The following is a 20,555-nucleotide window of genomic DNA, read 5'->3' as shown; positions in this document are numbered from 1 at the left end:
AGTTTTCATGTTGATAAATTCCCTCTTACACTCCTTAGGCCACTGAAACTTCTTTTTGCATTTCTTCAGAAGTCAGTCAGAAAGTAGTAAGTCCCTACCTATCCAGCCTCTCTTTGTATCTCAACATTCCGTTCCCAATACATCCTGGTAAATCGCTTCTGAACCCTTTCCAGCTTGAGGGTATGCTTCCTATAAAGGGGCGATCGTCACTGGATACAGTACTCCAGAAAAGGACGCACCAATAGCCTGTACTACCCCAATGTAAGTCCCAACTCCTGTGCTCCTGGCAAAGAGATGTTGCCACAGTAGGGTCAGAAAGTCTTCTTCAGACAGGCAATTGGTAAACAGCTTTTGAGTTCTCCCTGGCTTTTTTTTTGGAAATGTGATCAAAGAATCACGAGTGAATTTGGTCAGTCGGGTCTCACACAGACCCAAGACAGCTTTTAGTTTTGGTTTCAGCTAATGAGACTTTTCTGCTGGCTGCTGAGGGAAAGGCATGACTGCCAGGCTGTGAGAGTGATATCTTAGACAGTGGGGTTTCTTCTTAAAATTCAAGAGAGTCAGATTGTCTCTTTCTTCCAAACTAGGCGGCATGTGAAAACTGAATTGCATTTTCCTCGAAGGGTTCGTTTGTGGGATGCTGCCTACATTGGAACAGTCGCTGTTTTGTGGTTAAAAAAAATTGTCTTGTTAAGTATTTCAATATAGTTAACGTTGCGCCTTTCTTGATATTTTAACTGTGCAGTAAGAACATGGGTAATTTGATTAAAGATTAGTAGTGGATCGATTGAATTATTTCTCGAACCTAATGCCGTTAACTGTCCTTGCAGCAAATGAAGAAGTTACAGTGGAGGTTGCCATACATTCCACATTGAGGGAAATATTGCGAGTCCTGGGTCTGTGTGGCTTTGATGGGCAATTCGAACTGAATTTTAGCGGCGTGTTTCCTCCACTGACTGACTTCTGAAGAAATGCAACAACGTTTCAGTGGACTAAGGAGGGCCAGAGGGAATCTATCACCATGAAAACTGTGTTACACTGTCCACGTGATAACAACAAGCCGTTCAAGGTTCTTTTTTAATGCGAGTGATGTGCAGTTTAGTGTTGTTCTCTTGAAACAAGACAAGGAGAGTGTAGGGAGACCTATTGGATCTTCTTTCCAGAAAATTGAATGTCCTTCAAGAGAAATATCCCTGTATTGAGAAAGAGACCGTGTGTTTGGTTTTGGTGCCACAACATTTCAAAATTTATATTGTCGGAGATGATTGTATACTCTGATCATAATCCCTTCACGGATTTTTTTCGTTGGCAAACACTAAGCATGTATCTGTCAGACTATTTAGATAGAGTTGATTGTTACAGGCTTTCAAATGATCATGTGGCAGGACGAGAGATTGTAATTGCCAATGTTTTGACATGACTTTGAAGAAAGCAGATTTATTCACTGCTGAAGAAGCAGGCTGAGTAGAACCGTATTGTTGAATGTTTCCAACGATTACATGTTTAGAGTTAATACAATCTGCACATAATATAAAGTTCTAAAAGTGTGAGGCTAAGGGCTTTTTAAATGAAGCCATCTTTGTGTATTGATATCACATTTTATTATCTTGGAATCTCCAGCATCTGCAGTTCCCATTATCTTTGTGTATTGATTGTTCACTTTCCGAAAGGGGGATTGTGGCAAGCCTGTGGTCTTTAAGAAAGGGTGTTCTGTTCTGCTTCTCTCGAAGAGGATGTTGCTACAGTGGTGTCGGAACATTTCTTTCAAGCAGGCAAATGGCAAACAGCGTTTCAGCTCTCTCTTGGTGTTTCTTTTTTGCATGAGACAGAAGAATCTTGAGTAGCTGGGTCAGGACTCAGACAGACCGAGGAAGGCTTTAGGTTTCGCTTTCAGTCAGTAAGAAGGCTCCTGCTGGTTGCTGAGCTAAAGCTTGTACTCGCCGCCACAAGAGTGAAGTCTTAGGCAGTGAGGCTTCTGCTTAAAATCAAATGAGGAAATTCTTTTTCTTTCTTCTGGCCTGAGCAACACTGGAGAACCGTTGCCGTTTTGCTGAATTGCATTTTTGCCAATGGGTGTGTTTATGGGATGTTGCCTGTGTTTGAACAGTTAAAATGGTTTGGTTAAATAATGCATGGATGTGTTAATTATTTCAATGGAGCTAAAGCTTTGCCAAACTTTCAGTTTATATTGTAACCATATTTCAAAACAGTGTTTTGTTAAAAGTCTTGTGCGGACTCATCGATTCACATCCGGAGCTGAGCAACTTACACCTACATTTAATTAAATATACAAGTTACTGCCTGGGCTATCTCCTCACGATACTTTGGAAGGGTAATCTGAAGCATAACATTAGAAAACACTTTGGAACGAAGCACACTCAAACTGAATTCATGAAGCGGAAATCATATGGTGATTTTAAAGATGGCATTTGTGACAGTGGAGATATAGTTAATGCATTTTAACCGGATTTTGAAGGAAAAGGTGAACAAGTCAGGCATAGGATTCGCCAGCAAATTTAAACAACGTTGAATTTCTGCCAATGTACTAACATGGATTAAGAACAGCAATGAAAAAGTAATTTACTCCAAAGTTCAGGGGACGATTCAAATGTTGTGACTGTCCACAGCAATGGTGGAGTAGCCTGTCCTTTGCTGGAACTGGTCAGAATGCTGAGTTCAAGCAATTGAGGCTGAACCACATATTTCAAAATTCCAGCATCCTATTTAATCCTGTACTGATTTCACTGAATGTTGTTGGAAATCTAACTTCTAACTTCAGTATGTTATATTTTTCATGCTGTATCAGAATCCGTGCTGCTGAAACACTCACCTATGCCACTAACACTTGAACTGAGTATTTCAAAACCGACCTGGTCCGGGTTTCCATCTGCTAGAATGATATGTTCATGTACCCGACCTCACATAAAGACAAAACATGAAAGTTTTGAACAAAAACTAAGTTGCTGGAAAAGCTCAGCAGGTATGGCAGCATCTGAGAAAAAAAAGAAACAGAGTTAACGCTTTGAGTCCCTTGTGATTACTGAATGATTTTGGACCCAATCCTGTTTGTCCAGATTTTTAAATTCCTCTCCTTGTATTTAAAGCTAACTCAATGCGAATTGTCCTGTCTATTGGCCAGAATATCTTCTTTGTGATTTGTAAACTTCCCAAAATTTATTCTCACCCCAATTTATCAAATCCGTTCAGAATATTGCCATCTCATGAAGAGAGGACAACAGATGGAGAAGAATTCTGGTGTTGCGAGAATACAAAAAAAAATTTGCCTTCCATATATGCCTTTGCCAAGGCAGAATGGCCCGCTATATTTGTGCTTAGATGGCTGTTTCTTCTACATTATAGAAAGAAATGTCTAAAATACTCTCATTACCTGGATTATGAGTGATGTTCCAGCAGACACAGTCAAGTGCTTCAAGACAAAGGATCTGGGCAAACGGGATGGTACGCAGGAGAGCACTTAGCCTGATGTCCAACAGAGGATCGATACTGTCCATTTCAAAGAGGTCGAGGGGAAGAGGGGTATTGATTCAGTTCAGAAAAAAAAAAGAGTTCAATGCTGATATTGTGGTTGAGGTGGAACAATGAAAAATCTGCAAAAAATGCGGATGAGGGCGAGGTCAAGTTGTTGCAGAATTCAACGTCTTGCAGAATCCAAATTTATGGTAGAGCTATACTGTAGTGGGAAATGGTGGGGGAAAGAGAAAAAAAACAACAGCAGAAGATTCACAGAGAGGAGCAGGTTGAAACTGTGCAAGAGGTTGAGGCACAGCAGGGCACTGAGGCAAAGAAAGTCATTAAGGAAGAAAAGAACCTTGAATGAGAACAGATGGTGAGGGGCAGAAGAAGGAACAGGTGCAGGATGAGGAAGAATTCCTAGTAAAGTGGAAAGATGTTTATCCACAACAAGATCAACAGTAGTGATGGAAGGGGTGGAACATTTAAGGCAAGAGGATGATATGTGGCAGCAGCTGTAGATCGAGGTGGAAGAAAAGATCGAAGCTGAGGATAATGAAGTGAACCATGATGAGGTAACCAAGATGGAGAATGTGAATAGGTTGACACAGGAAAAGAGCAAAAACCTTGATATGGAGCTGAAGTTTGATGCAGAATAGGTCTGCCTGAGTGAGATAAAGTGGTGTGCAACCCGGAGCAGAGACGGAGCATGTGCTGGAGTTGGAGCCAGAAAGTAACAGGAGGTTGAGTTTGCATGGAGGGTTGAAGTTTCAAAAGAACGGCAAACTAAAGAAGAAAAAGGCGATTGAGAGGTCATGCAGCAGGGGATTGGGGTCACACAGGGGCAGGTAGAACAGGCCCAGGCAGCAGTCAGAGAGGTAAGAGACTGGGGAGAACATCTCTTAAATATGAGGCTCGGACCGAGACAGCTAAGTTGTGAACACACAATTTTTCCCACAGATCACAGACTTTGAGGCAGAAACATTAAGTTAGAGATCTCTTGTCCCATTAGGCATTGGATTAAACTGCAAGGCAGCTCATTCACAGACAATCGCGATGCCCAAGAAAAGGAGATGGAGCCTGTCCAATGCTAGCAGGAGCTGAAGAAAAGATTATTGTAAGTTGCCTGGTGTCCTCACTGCTAAATTAAATTATGAATATTAAATCTGAAGAGCATGGTTGTGCCTAATGTCCACAATATAATGGGTTCGGAGTTGCAGTGACAATTGCCATCTGAGAAAAAAAACTGCATGAATGCAGAACAGCAAATTAATCCATTGTCACAGCAGAGTACAAATGCTGTCTTCCCACATGAATTCGATGCCGGAAGACGCAGATGCCAAATTTCAAGGCAAGATATGTGAACAATGAGTCATCCAATTCTCTATCGGTCTTGGGAATAATCACTGTCTCGACCGCTCCTAATGGTGTGGAACATACATTGCACCCAACTCCCACATCATGACATCTGAGCTGTTTCTCATTGTAGCCACAATGGCAACTGGCCCACCCTGCAGGAGACGTGAAATAAATTGAGAAACCAGTGCCTTTTTAAAGTTACTTGTTTATTCTCTTTATTCAATGTGTTGAAGAATTGCAGTGAAGGGATATCTCAGCAACTGTTTGAACTGATTTCTGAATTTAGCTTGTGTCATCACAGAAATACAGGTGTTTGTGGAACAACTGAGGAGTTGCAGCATGAAGCCGAGTTCCATCACAAAATAATCAAGAAACAAAACTCGATATCCTAACTCCCACATCGGTCCCAGATGGAATACAACATTAACACTGCCCGTAAGAAGATGAAATTTGCCGAAATAAAAAATAACAAGATGATGGATTTTCTTCTGCTGTCCATCTCTGCGTCTTTGTTTCTTGCCCCAACGTTGTGAGCACGCAGTCTCTTCCGGGCTCTGTTCGTCACGACAATGTGTCTGATGGTTAAAGCATTTAGCAGCAGGATCAGAGCAAATGGTATCCTAGGGGTTAGAATGTAATGAAGGAATTCTATTGATCCCCAGAAATGAGAAAACTGAACATTGCCTGATACTTCACAAAACCATGGTTCATTCCACAGCCGATACCAACCTGTTAGTATAAAATACCAGTCCTTGTCTTTCTCAACACAACCAGCATATATTTCTCGAAACTGGTTGTACATTGCATTTGTAAATAAGGTAATTGTTGCAGATAATAAGAAAACAGATGAATACAAATACTCCGAGGGCCAAGAATAATTTAATCTCATTCGATTTATTATATGTGCCAGAAAAATCTGACCAGATTTTAATTGATACCTCACCCCTATCAGTGAACGTGCACTTGCTAAACAATTAGCTCCACCCTCTGATGCGATCTGCATGTTGCTTTTATTTTCTTTCAGCTGGTATTCTGATGCGTACATGGCATAAATGCTACCTTTGATTTCAGCAACAATCAGAAATAAATTTAAATAAAAGATTTTGCCTGTACAGTTTGTCTGAATGACACAACCTGGAAGGGATTGTTAAGTTTTATCTTCACGGCATTGAAATGTGCGCAGTACTAATTCACTTGGGCCCGAGAGATTAAATATTTTAGTAACTTTGAAATATTTATGTTTTAAGAGCTTCACAAAACCACGTTAACGTAAAAGCGATGAAGGCGATGAGCAGTGGCATTATCTCCAAACTATTGATACAGAAGATCAACTAATGTTCCGGGATCCAATTTTCGACTTCTACGGCAACAGATGGAGAAATTTAAGTTCAACAGAAAACTGTGTTTAATGCCGACGGATGACTATAAAATCATTGCCGACTTTTGGAAAAAAAAATGTGGCTCACTAATATCCGTCAAGAATGTACATCAGCCACCATCACCGTGTCTGATCTACGTGTGACTCCAGATCCACAGTAATGTGATTGACTGCCCACTGCTTTCTAAACAGGCTTTGCAGCCATCAGTGGTATTTATCGCAACGAAGCCTCAACAAAGAAATAAAACCAGACGTGGCACTTGGCATTGACCTGGTAACCGGAAAAAACAATGTCCGAAACAAACCGGTCGACCCTGCAAAATCTTGTCACCAGCATCTCGGGGCTGCTGCCAACATTGCGAGAGCGGTCTCAAGGGCAAGTCAAGCCACAGTCTCTTACAGTTATACTCACTGAATCGTAGCTCACAGATAATTTCCCAAATACCGCCATCGACATCCACAGGTACGTCCTGTCCCACTTGCAGGACAGGCCCAGCTGACGTGGGCGGCAGGGTGATGTACAGTGAGCAGGGACTTGTCCTGGGAGGCTGCTACAAGTTCGGAACTTCATGAAGTCTGATGGCTTCAGACTAAATATCAGTGAGGAAACTTTCTGCTGTTTACAACGTCCCGTCCTCCCTCGGTTGATCCAGCAACACTTCTCAATGTTAAACAAAACTTGGAGGAAATCCCGAGGGTGGCAAAGGCACTCAGTATACTCTTTGTTGGGATGTCACTATTCATCACCAAGACTGGCTCAGCAGCAACACTTCAGATCAGTTCGAAACAACATAGTTTCTACCCTGGATCTGTAGCAGTTGGTGAGGAAACGAACGAGTAGGGGGGAAAACACATATTTGACCTCATCTTTAATATTCTGAGGCTACACATGATTCTGTCCATTACAGTATCAGTCAGAGTGACCACCGCACAGCCCTTGTGAGGGTGAAACTCCCATCTTTACATTGAGAATACCAGCCACCGCGTTATGTTACACTGTCAACGCGTGACATGAGACGGACTCTGCTCCCCACCCTATAAGTGACCGTGCTTTAAACATGGACAAACAAAAATCTAAATCCCAGAGGTGAGATGAGAGTGTCAGCCCTTGAGGATTGGGTGAGAGGAAGTGGAGTGAAAAAGAAAAGCACAGCACAGGATTACAACTCGTCCAGAATATGCAACTGGTTCAGATCTTAAACCTCAGCAGATTATGAAATCAATAGGTGCACGGAAACTGATGCAACTAATACAAAATGGGCGCATTTCACCATGGAGGTGATAAACAGAAGCTGATTATAATGTCAGAAAAGCCATGATTTCCACATGCATTTACTGGTATCATGATTGTTTTACAAAAGTAAAAATCACTAAAAACCACGAGATTTCACAAAGATAAATTCCGTTGAAAGAGAACAATGACACGCTGATTACAACATGCAGTTTTGATCTCCATAATTAAGAAGTGAGATAGTTGCTTTCAAGGTGATACAACAAAAGGCTCAAGAAAACTTGTTCCTGAAATGATCGGGTTGTCCTATGCTGAGTGTCTGAGTAAATTGGTCTGCTGGCCAGAACTCAGAAAATGAGAATCTCACTGAAACATACAAAGTTCTGAAGAACTTCAGTACAAGACCAGAAGAATCAAAAGACATAGGAGCGGAAATTAGGCCATTCGGCGCATTAAGTCTGCTCCACCATTCAACCATGGCTGATAAGTTCCTCAACCCCATTGTCCTGCTTTCCCCTCTGTAACCCTGAATCCCCTTGATAATCAAGAAACTGTCTATCTCAGTCTTAACTGTACTCAATGACCTGGCCACCACAGCCTTCTGTGGCAGTGAGTTCCATGGATTCACCACTCTCTGGCTGAAGAAGTTTCTCCTTACCGCCACTCAAAAAGGTCTTCCCTTTACTCTAAGGCTATGCCATGGGTTCCTCGCCTCTTGTCACAACAGAAGCATCCCCCAACATCCACTTTGGACAGGCCATTCAGTATTTTGAAAGCTTCAATTAAATCCCCACTCATCCTTCTAAATTCGAATTTATATAGTCCCAGATTCCTCAAACATTACTAATATATTCAGCTTTCCATTCCTGGGATCATTCTCGTGAACCTCTTCTGAATCCAATCCAGGGCCATTATATCCTCCCTGAGATATGAGACCCAAAACTGCACACAACACTCTAAATGTGGCCTGACTAGAGCCTTATAAAGCCTCAATAGCACATCCCTGCTTTTGTATTCAAATCCTCTCAACATAAATGTCAACATTGCATTTGCCTTCCTGACTGCTGAGTCAACCTGCACGTTTACCTTGAGAGAATCCTGGACAAGAACTACCAAGTCTCTTTGCACTTCAGACTTTTGAATTTTCCCTCCTTTAAGGAATTTTTCATGCTTTTATTCTCTTACCACAGTGCATGACCTCACACTTTCCCACGTTGTACTCCATCTGCCACTTCTTTGCCCATTCTCCTAAGCTGTCCAAATTCTTCTGCAGCCTCCCCAGCTCCTCAATACTACCTGTTCCCTACTACCTGATCAGCCATTTCCACTGCCATTCTTGCAATTTTAACTCTGTGCTCTCCCACATGAGTTCTTCACACTTCAGGCACTGAATTTTTGAACTCCTTTAAAATAATCATCTTTCTAAGAGTGTCAAACACTTGATCTATTTTCAATGGTCTTATTCACTTGTGGAAAGTCTTTGCTTGATCCTTTCAAACTCAATGTGTGTTTCAACAGGTTCCCTCCTTAGGTTCTTGAAACATTGTCTGTAGGCTTTTGGTACTAGATCATATGCATTTAATGTGGCATTTTCACACCATTGTCCTCCCCAGGTACTACCTCTGCTAATAAGGCAAATTCATCCCTAACTCTATCTGCTATTTTTATTTAACATCCACATAGTCACCAGTCACAATTTGTTTAGCCACTTCCAAGAATGAATTGTAAAAGTTTGACATCCTTACAGTCGAGTTTCGGCAACTCTTAAACATAATTAAACAGATCCCCACGGGCCTTAGGCTGTGGTGCATTCCTTTCCATCATTGGCTTAATGACTATTCCTCTGTTTAGCCTACCTCAGCCATCTTAAAACGACTTCCTACTTCTGAAATTCAAAATCTCTCTCATTCTCCTTTTCTTCTCTCTTCCTCACATTGTTCTCAGTCTCTTTTCACTTTTTCTGCTCAGGCCTTCCTCTCCTTTTCTTTTTCCTCCATTTTATTTGTCATTCTAACCATTTCATTCCCTTGTCATGTTCTAGCTGCTTCATTTTCAATTGATTTTTAGCTATTTCTCGGGATTCTGATGGCATCCCTGGCAATTGTAAATGATGTGCGTTTGCCACAAACATGTCCCCCTTCCTCGCAGATACAGGGACACCCAACTCCAACTTGTTTGCAATTACGAACTGTTTTGCCTTGTTGACTTTCTCTCGGACTCTTAATGTGACTCCCAACTGGCTCAACAGCCTGAAGAAAATTATTTCAATTTTTTCCCAGCATTGTGATAGGCTTGGGCTTTTACTTATTCAGTGCTTTACATTGAACCAATCACTCTGTGTGTATTGCAAACAGATGGACGCATTCAGCAAAGGAAGACTGAGCAACAGCATTTTGAAAATCACAACACTCTCAGCATATCCTGTGAACAGAGATGTTGACCAGCTTTCCCAGTTTCCCCTCTGTTCATAATGACCGCATTCCCTTTTCCCTGTCTGTGTCTGACTTTGTGTTGTTGTATGAGAGCGAATTGTTAACAGACCGAGACTTTTAAATAGTACAGTGTATACGTCAACTGCTTATAACAGTATACCTGTTACCAGAGCCTAAATATTGTCATAAATTGTAATTTATTTTAAGTACAGAGACCTGGGCTGTGCTTGCTTTTAACCTGGGCCTATAAGAATGGTAAACTTGAGAATTCAGCGTACTTATTAAAAGAATGACTTTGCCATGTGTCCGTGAATGACACCGCTTTACTTCCATCTGGATACCCCAGTGAGGCAAGACGTAGTTGTTCCCTGAAGGTTTCCGGCTCATTTCAATAATTCTTAAATTTATGTACTCAGCTTGCTCTGCTCTTGCACCTTCTATAGAATTGCGTCTTGTTTCCTATTTATCAACCCTATCTTTCTGAGTTCCATTTCTCACCAGAGATATGAATTCACACATATCTGATTGAAATGGCATTTCTGTTCCACCGATTTGTCCGTGGCTGTTTGAAATTCGACTCTGTATTGCTCACAGTTTCCAACAATTCCCAAATTCTAAATAGAATGTGAAACTCCATCCTGCACACTAAGTTCTATCACATTAATATGTACCATGAGAAACTGCAGTCGGAGTACAATTGTTGGGGATAACTCTAAAACTTTGCCTTGTTCTCAAAGTAAAAGTAGTAACATGTAACGGTGACTTTCAGTTTCCTGTCATTGGGCTAAATTCATGTACATGGTGCTCTTGAACTCATCTTTCTATTAACTCCATATTTCCTGCCAAGTCAGTTGTGCTTCACTTCACATAGGCTGTTCTCGTGTTCTTGATCACCACCAATCGATACGATTAAGAAAAAAATGAACAGCTACTTGAAACAAAACTTTCATGAAGTCACTCAGCAGCAATATACTCTTCCTAAATACATGCTGGATTTCCTCAAATAACAGGCATTTTCCCGGTTATGATTAATTTTGTCTCGAATTAAGACTTCCAAAAGCTTCTTCACTGCTGAGGTTTAAACAACCTGATAAGCTTTATGGTGTAACTTTGCAACCTTTTTGAACAAGTGTATAGTTCGGAATTCTACCAACCTCTGATGGAATCCTGACATCTAAACATAAGCAGGAATTGCCTCTGAAATTTTTTACAGTCACTTGCATATTTTCATTGGATGTATCTCACTGGGTGAAATTCACATTAGAAACAAAAGACAACGAGCTTTCTTTCACCAAGTAACTATGTTTCAGTGAACAAATATTCCATTTTATTATTTCTTTTCATGTGTCTCCAAAAAGGCCCCAGTGATAATATTTTCACCAGTGTCTCATACTTGAAAAAAAAGTAATGTAATTGACGTAAGAAATTTCCATCACGTACTGCAATAAAAATAACGTTAAATCTTTTGGATTTGTGCACAAGATGCTATTTCTGTAATGCTTTGACAAACCTTAAACCCAGTGCCTGAGATACCGAGGTATCTTCTTCAACTCTTTCCTGAAATTTCTCTGGATAGCTGCATAAATGAATGTGTTCGGGCAGGGACTCAAAAACTTCAACACGGTTCCTCCCTCAGTGGCAATATATTCAGGGTTTGTGTGGTCTCCTCTGTTAGAATTAACATTTACTATTCTGGTGGTTATAAAACAAATGACAGCTGTCAGCCATAGCAGGAAGAAGCTTCCTGATACAGTGAAGAGTAAAATGATAGAGAATCAAAGAAAATCTATCTCTCCATCAGACTTTCTCTCTGTTCTATTCAACCAGAGAGTCCTTCGTGCTCCACTTGCCAATGCAATGTGCCGGATTGTCAAAAAAATAAACACAAGCAGCAATTAAAGTAAAAGGAAGCCAAACTCCCCAAGATGAGAAGAAGAAAGCTCTATTGGGTTGGCACCCAAAATGCACCTTGTTGATTTTTTTTCTCGTGTCTATCAGCAAAGAAACATAGGATGTTCTTGAATAAGGTCAAGAAAGGGAAAAATCTTATAACCACATCTGCTGTCCTCTCAGTGCAATATTTTGCTTTAAATTTGTAGCAGCAGCTAACAGCAAATCAGTCAAATGTGAAGAATGTCGTAAACCAAGGTGACAAATCTAGTGTCACAGCTGTAAGATGTAGAACTAATTTACACACAGAAATATGGTAGAGAAATGAAAATGGAAAGTTGCAACTGAAAATATGATACATTATTACATTGATTATTATGAGCCACAGATTTGCTGTTGCCAAAACCCAAAGGTATACAGAGATACATTTCAAAGGCCACAGTTTCCATGGGAAAGCATCTCAATTATCATCAAGTTCACTGAAATGAACAGAGATGAAATGATTGGTGTTTCATCATGTGAGTGACACACAAACGCATTTTATTTTATTATCAAATAGACTATAAGCACATGGAGGCGGTTAAAAGTCATTCCAACAAGTAAGTTACAATAGCTCACCGGGCACATTGATAATAGCAAGAATTGGATAGTAAATCTCTCTAATGAATAAAATAATTGTTTTTCCCATCTCCTGAGAATGAGAAAGTAATTTAGAAATTGAAATATTCTGACTGTCAGTGTGGCGGATGTGCTGAAAATAATCCTTCATTTAAATTCATTAATCCCCTCGGCGTTCAATTAAGTTGCGCTGTCAGCATCATTAATTACAGTTGTTTGAATCACAGACAAATGAAACTTAATTTGTTTTTATATGTTATGTAAAGAGAGCAAATTAACACTTATTGTGCAGTTAAGGAACACAGTATAATCAATAGGAGTAGAATCAATTATTTCCCAGTTTTCAGAAGAGAAGCAGGAACGCATGCTTGCCAATGATGGGGTATGTAGAGGACTGAGAAAAGTGGGCACAGAGGACCTTCATCCAAATATATCAGATGTGTGCCCAAATTGGGATTCTAATCATTCTGCACCCTGAACTGAATAGCATACGGGTTCATCCTGAACTGATTACCAGTTGGAATTGGTCCTTTTGATGCACCAAGACTCACAACATCACAAACTCCACAATATTCTCTCCACATCAGCAATTTCATATTCGAATAATTCTGAACGGACTTCTTAACTCAGACTATCATGATTTCAAAGTACAGTTTAAATGCCACATTCAACAATCCAAAACCTTAAACATTCCGCTAAATTCAGAAAAAAACGTTGCTTCTATTGCATCTATCGTCATGCACCCAACTGAGCTCTAGTCATCACATGGGACCGCTTCCATTTCTTTTCAGAATCAAGCTGGATTTTTCAGAATGCAGGACTGGTAGGTTCGGCTTTGCAGCAACTTAAGGTCATGACTTATCGAAGCCCACCCATGAACACTAACTGTTGTGTGCAAATGAGGACAGCCTGTGCCTTTAATTCGGCTGTATATCAAAAGATCTCAAAGACGATCTAAAACAATTATTGCTAAAACAATTAAACTTTATTGCTTGTCTCAACTGAAATAACAACCCTCAAGAGTTCATTCGATTATTTGTATAAAGAAGAATTAACATCGCAACTCAATCCCGGGGATGCATCACTGCAATTTAGAAAAAAAGGGTTGTTATTTTTGTTGAGACAAGCAATAAAGTTTAAGTAATTGTATTAGATCGTCTGTGAGATTTTTGATGTGTAGCCGAATTAAAGGCACAGCCTGTCCTCATTTGCACAAAACAGTTGGTGTCCAAGTCATACTCTTATAATCTCAATGCATTTTTCTCCTCTGTTGTAAGGCATATCCTCACGTATAGCCATGCATTAGCCATTTGCATACCGGAAAATAAAGTCCGCACATTTACTTTTCAACCGTTCCCTTACTCAAACTCCATCCCATTGATGCTTAATATCTGCGTTTGAAACAGACTGACCAGAACTGTCGTGATCCCTTTGACCTTGAGCTGATTTCTGAATTTGTGTTCAGATCGTTTCAACTCCTATCTACTGTATCCTGCAGAATATCATTCACCAGATCAACACATTTGCTTTTTAAACACTGCTGTATGGAACCCCTGCCACTTGTGTGAACTTAAACAGACTTCCCTCTGTTCTTTCCTTAATACTGGTTTTGACATCTGAAACTTCTCCCACTCTCCTGTCCTTGTAGAAATGCAGATACAGAACCATGAACTTTTGCAAGCATTATTTCCAGACATTCGCAGCATGTCATGGATTTTTTTTCCATGCTAGGCAACTGTCGAGACGTGGGTACAGAGCAAATCAACACTATATTGCAATGTTCCTCGTGTTGGGCTGCTATCCAGGCTGGGTTTATCGTGCCTCGGCTGGTTATTTGAGTTAGATTCAAAATATAATAAAACTGAACATTTCAAATGAACTGGCGATCCTTTTGTGCACTGTTGAGATTGGACCCCCACTGTCTCACTCCTCCAGTTCATCTCGTTTCCCTTTCTAGACTGCAATTTTTCAGCAGCTAGTTGTCTGATTCCGTTTTTACACTCAGTATTTTCCAGTGCCTGGCCTTCATCAACCGAGATTATCGAGTGCTGGTGTTATGACATTCAGAAGTAATGGAATGGAATTCGTTCGGGTATCGTTCACTTCCCTGCGTGAGCCATGTGATGCTTCATATTGGAAAGGGGGTTACAGCATGTTTGGCACACAGCTTCAAAACTTGTTTTTAAACCGTCTACAGAATGCCTCAGTCACTCACTCCTAGCTGATCATGTGCTCAGCATCAGGATGGGGTCCCTGGAAGAGGCATCTAATGTGGTTTCCTAGAGCAGTTTGGCTCATTCTCTTGTTCAAAAGTTATTGGGGCAGCTGTTTGCTGGAAATGGTGCTCTGAACTGCTGCAGGTATTCAGGAAGAATCAAGGATTTGACGGCCCAGTACTGGAAACTGTCGTTTAAGTGTAGCTAATCTGTAACACGAATAGCAAATGGGACAAAGGCTGGAGAGAGAGGGACTCTCTGACAGCACAGGGTGGGTGTGTGCAAAGGAACCTGCACTACTCAAGAAAAGGGTTTTCCAAGATGACCATGTCCTTCTTCTCAAAATGAGACAGGTTTGAGTTATGTGTATATCCGAAAGCAGCAAGAAAATGGGTTCAAACCGAGAAACTACTGTTTTCACGGTTCCTCACTAGTATATTTAGCCAGTGGACATGCCTCCTTTGGTGGTTCGACTGATTCTGTACACCCTGTATTTGTAAAATTGGAGATCGGCAGGGTTACATTTTTCACTGAAAGAGAGCTTGGAGGGCAGGTTCATGGTTCGGTGTTAGTGGGGTGGCAGGCCGGCTAGTGAAGGAAGTGTTTGGTATGCTTTCCTTTCTTGGCCAGTGAACTGAGATAGGAGTTGGGACATCGTGTTGTGATTGTGCAGGACAGTCGCTCAGGCACTTCTGGAATATTGTGTTCAGTTCTTGTCTCCCTGCGACACAAGGAATGATGTGAGACTTGAAAGGGTTCAGAAAATATTTGGAATAATGTTACCAGGGTTAGAGGGCTCGAATTACAGGGAGAGGATGGATATGTTGGGGCTATTTTCCATGTAAGGGCAGAATGTGAGGGACTTCACTATGAAGCTTCTATTATAAAGGTGACTAGAAGGCACGGATTTAAGGTGAGACACGCAAACTATTTAAAACAGACGAGGGGCAACTTTGGGGTGGCACGGTGGCTCAGTGGCTAGCACTGCAACCTTACAGTGCCTGGTATCCAAGTTCGATTCCAGCCTCGGGTGACTCTCTGTGTGGAGTTTGCACATTCTCCCCGTGTCTGCGTGGGTTTCCTCCGGGTGCTCCGGTTTCCTCCCACAGTCCAAAGATGTGCAGGCTAGGTGCATTGGCCATGCTAAATTGCCCATAGTGTTCAGGTGCGTGTGGGTTATTGGGGGATGGGTCTGGGTGGGATGCTTCAAGGGGCAGTGTGGACTTGTGCCAAAGGGCCTGTTTCCACACTGTGGGGAATCTAATGTAATCTTATTAAAAAACCTTTTCTTCCCACAGAGGCGAGCTGATGTATGGAATGAGCTGCCAGCGGAAGTAGTGAAGGCTGGTATGGTTACAACACTTAGAAGGCATTCGGATGACTTTATGAACAGGAAGAGTTTAGAGGGTCGTGGCCAATGGCGGCAAATTGGACTCGGTGAATGTAGGCTATGTGGTTGGTATTGACAAGTTGGAGTATGCTAACCAGCTCAATGGCTCTGTGGCAGCATCTTAACACTGTGCAGATCATGGAGTGATCAGCATCACAGCCAATACGGTGGTAGCTCTATGTGTTGTTGTGAGATGGTCTCAAGTAATGATTTCAGTCCAAAAACAGTCATTTTCCTGGCTCAGAAATGATGTTTGTTTGTCCTGGAAAATATACAGACTTCCAACACTTTTTTTCCCCTTTTTCTCTCTTTACAGCCAACTTAATAGTAGTTCTAATTCTGTGCCGGGGAGAAAGTGTGGGCTCCCCAAGTGCATCACTCGTTACCTGGTAGCCATGGCCTTAACAGATCTCCTGGTCATTGTCACTGAGGTCATACTCCGCCAAATAAACAATTATTATTTCCAATTAAACATACTGAAACTCACCGCTGTATGTCATCCTCTCTATATCATTATCCATACCTCCATAGATTGTTCTGTCTGGTTTACTGTCGCTTTCACTTTTGATCGATTTGTTGCCATTTCCTGTCAGAAGCTGAAATCTAAATATTGTACTGAAAAAACTGCGACTGTCATTCTAGCAACAATTATAGTTCTCTTGTGTTTGAAAGGCATTCCTATCTACTTGAGGTATAAACATAGAACCTTACAGCACTGTACAGGCCCTTCAGCCCTGATGTTGTGCCAACCTGTCATACCGATCTCAAGCCCATCTAACCTACACTATTCCACGCACGTCCATAAGCTTATCCAATGACGACTTAAATGTACCCAAAGTTGGTGAATCTACGACCATTGCAGGCAAAGCGTTCCATTCCCTTACTACTCTGAGTAAAGAAACTATCTGACATCTGTCCTATATCTTTCAACCCTCAATTTAAAGCTATGCCCCCTCGTGCTCGCTGTCACCATCCTCGGAAAAAGGCTCTCCCATTACACCCTGTCTAACCCTCTGATTATTTTATATGTTTCAATTAAGTCACCTCTCAACCTTCTTCTCTCTATGAAAACAGCCTCAAGTCTCTCAGCCTCTCCTCGTAAGACCTTCCCTCCATACCAGGCAACATCCTAGTAAATCTCCTCTGCACCCTTTCCAAAGCTTCCACATCCTTCTTATAATGTGGTGACCAGAACTGTACACAATACTCCAAGTGCAGGCACACCAGAGTTTTGTGCAGCTTCACCATAACCTCTTGGTTCCGGAACTCGATCCCTCTATTAACAAAAGCTAAAACACTGTATGCCTTCTTAACAGCCCTGTCAACCTGGGTGGCAACTTTCAAGGATCTGTGTACATGGACACTGAGATCTCTCTGCTCATCTACACTACTAAGAATCTTACCATTAGCCCAGTACTTTGCCTTCCGGTTACTCCTACCAAAGTGCATCACCTCACACTTGTCTGCATTAAACTCCATTTGTCACCTCTCAGACCAGCTCTGCAGCTTATCTATGTCCCTCTGCAACCTACAGCATCCTTCGTCACTATCCACAACTCCACCGACCTTAGTGTTGTCTGCAAATTTACTAACCCATCCTCCTATGCCTACACCGATCCTTGCGGTACACCACTTGTAACTGGTCTCCAGGATGACCATTTCCCATCAACCACCACCCTCTGTCTTCTTTCAGGAAGCCAATTTCCGATCTAAACTGCTATATCTCCCACAATTCCATTCCTCCGCATTTTGTACAATAGCCTATTGTGGGGAACCTTATCGAATGCCTTGCTGAAATCCATATACACCACATCAACCGGTTTACTCTCATCTAACTGTTTGGTCACCTTCTCTAAGAACTCAATAAGGTTTGTGAGGCACGACCTTCCCTTCACAAAACCGTGCTGACTATCCCTAATCAATTTATTCTTTTCTAGATGATTATAAATCCTATCCCTTATAACCTTTTCCAACACTTTACCAACAACTGACTCTGATCCCCTTCTTGAACAGGGGAACCACATTTGCTATCCTCCAGTCATCTGGCACTATTCCTGTAGACAATGACGAGTTAAAGATCAATGCCAAAGGCTCGGCAATCTCCTCCCTGGCTTCCCAGAGGATCTGAGGATAAATCCCATCCGGCCCAGGGGAGTTATCTATCTTCACCCGCTGAAGGATTTCTAATACCTCTTCCTTGTGAGCCTCAATCCCTCCTAGTCAAGTAGCCTGTATCTCAGCATTCTCCTCGACAACATTGTCATTTTCTAGAGTGAATACTGTTGAAATATATTCATTTAGCGCTTCCCCTATCTCCTCTGACTCCACACACAACTTATCACTACTATCCTTGATTGGGCCTAATCTTACTTTCATCATTCTTTTATTCCTTAAATACCAATAGAAAGCCTTAGGGTTTACCCTGATCCTATCTGCCAACAACTTCTCATGTCTCCTCCTGGCCCCTCTGAGCTCTCTCTTTAGGTCTTTCCTGGCTACCTCATAGCCCTCAAGTGCCCTAACTGAGCCTTCACATCTCATTCTTCCTCTTGAAGAGAGATTCCACCTCCTTCGTAAACCACGGCTCCCGCACTCTACAGCTTCCTCCCTGCCTGACAGGTACATACTTATCTCGGACACACAGGAGGTTTTCCTTGAATAAGCTCCACATTTCTAATGTGCCCATCCCCTGCAGTTTCCTTCCCCATCCTATGCTCCCTAAATCTTGCCTAATCTCATTGTAATTGCCTTTCCCCTAGCTGGAACTCTTGCCCAGTGGTATACACCTATCCCTTTCCATCACTAAAGTAAACATAACAGAATTGTGATTGCTATCACCAAAGTGCTCACCTACTTCCAAATCTAACACCTGGCCAGACTCATTACCCAGTACCAAATCTAATGTGGCTTCACCTCTTGTTGGCCTATCTACATACTGTGTCAGGAAGCCCTCCTGCACACACTGGACAAAAACTGACCCATCTATAGTACTCGAACTATAGTGTTCCCAGTCAATATTTGGAAAGTTGAAGCCCCCCCCCCCCCCCCCATGACAACTACCCTGTCTCTCTCACTCCTATTGAGAATCATCTTTGCTATCCTTTCCTCTACATCTCTGGAACTATTTGGAGGCCGAAAACTCCCAACAGGGTGACCTCTCCTTTCCTGTTTCTCACCTCAGCTCATACTACCTCAGTTGACGAGTCCCCAAACATCCTTTCTGCAATTGTAATACTGTCCTTGACCAACAACGCCACACCTTTGCCCCTTCTCTGTTCTTACTGAAACATCTAAATTCCAGAACCTGCAACAACCATTCCTGTCCCTGCTCTATCCATGTCTCCGAAATGGCCACAACATCGAAGTCCCAGGTACTAACCCATGCTACAAGTTCACCCACCTTATTCCGGACACTCCTGGCATTGAAGTAGACATACTTCAAACCAACTTCTTGCTTGCCGGTGCCATCTTGCTTCCCTGAAACTTTATTTCGGACGACCCTACCCTCAAACTTTTCTATAGTTGAACTACAATTTTGGTTACCATCCCCCTGCTGAATTAGTTTAAACCCACCCGAATAGCCTTTGCAAATTCCCCCCCCCCAAGATATCGGTACCCCTCTGGTTCAGGTGAAGACCATCTTGCTTGTAGAGGTCCCACCTACCACAGAAAGAGCCCCAATTATCCAAGAATCCAAAACCCTCCCTCCTGCACCATCCCTGTAGCCACGTGTTCAACTCCTCTCTCTCCCTATTCCTCGCCTCACTAGCACGTGGCACAGGCAACAAACCAGAGATGACAACTCTGTTCGTCCTAGCTCTCAGCTTCCATCCTAGCTCCCTGAATTTCTGCCTTAAATTCCCATCTCTCTTCCTACCTATGTTGTTGGTGCCAATGTGGGCCATGACCTGGGCTGCTCTCCCTCCCCCTTAAGGATCCCAAAAACACGATCAGAGACATCACGCACCCTGGCACCTCGGAGGCAACACACCAACCTGTGAGTCTCTCATCCCCACAGAACCTCCTATCTGTCCCCCTAACTATGGAGTCCCCAATGACTCGTGCTCTGCTTCTCTTCCCTCTTCCTTTCTGAGCAGCAGGGACAGACTCTGTGCCAGAGACCTGTACCCCGCTGCTTTCCCCTGGTAAATCGCCCCCCCCCCCTCAACAGTTCCAAAACGGTATACTTATTGTTGAGGGGAATGGCCACAGGGGATCGCTGCACTGCCTGCCGGTTCCCTTTCCATCCCCTGACCATAACCCATCTGCCTTTTTCTTGTACCTGAGGAGTGAATACCTCCCTGTAACTCCTCTCAATAACCCCCTCTGCCTCCCGAATGATCCAAAGTTCATCCAGATCCAGCTCCAGCTCCAGTTCCCTAACGCGGTTTTCAAGGAGCTGGAGTTGGGTGCACTTCCCGCAGATGTAGTCAGCAGGGACACTAGTGGTGACCCTTACATCCCACATTCTGCAGGAGGAGCATTCAACTGCCCTGACCTCCGTTCCCATTATTCTAAATTCCCAAGACTTAAAAAATAAAAAATAAACTTGTTACCTGACCAATCAGGC

This window comes from Stegostoma tigrinum, chromosome 47 (assembly GCF_030684315.1).
Source record: "Stegostoma tigrinum isolate sSteTig4 chromosome 47, sSteTig4.hap1, whole genome shotgun sequence".
Taxonomy (NCBI): domain Eukaryota; kingdom Metazoa; phylum Chordata; class Chondrichthyes; order Orectolobiformes; family Stegostomatidae; genus Stegostoma; species Stegostoma tigrinum.
The sequence above is the reverse complement of the archived record's forward strand: the minus strand, read 5'-3'. Positions refer to the sequence as shown.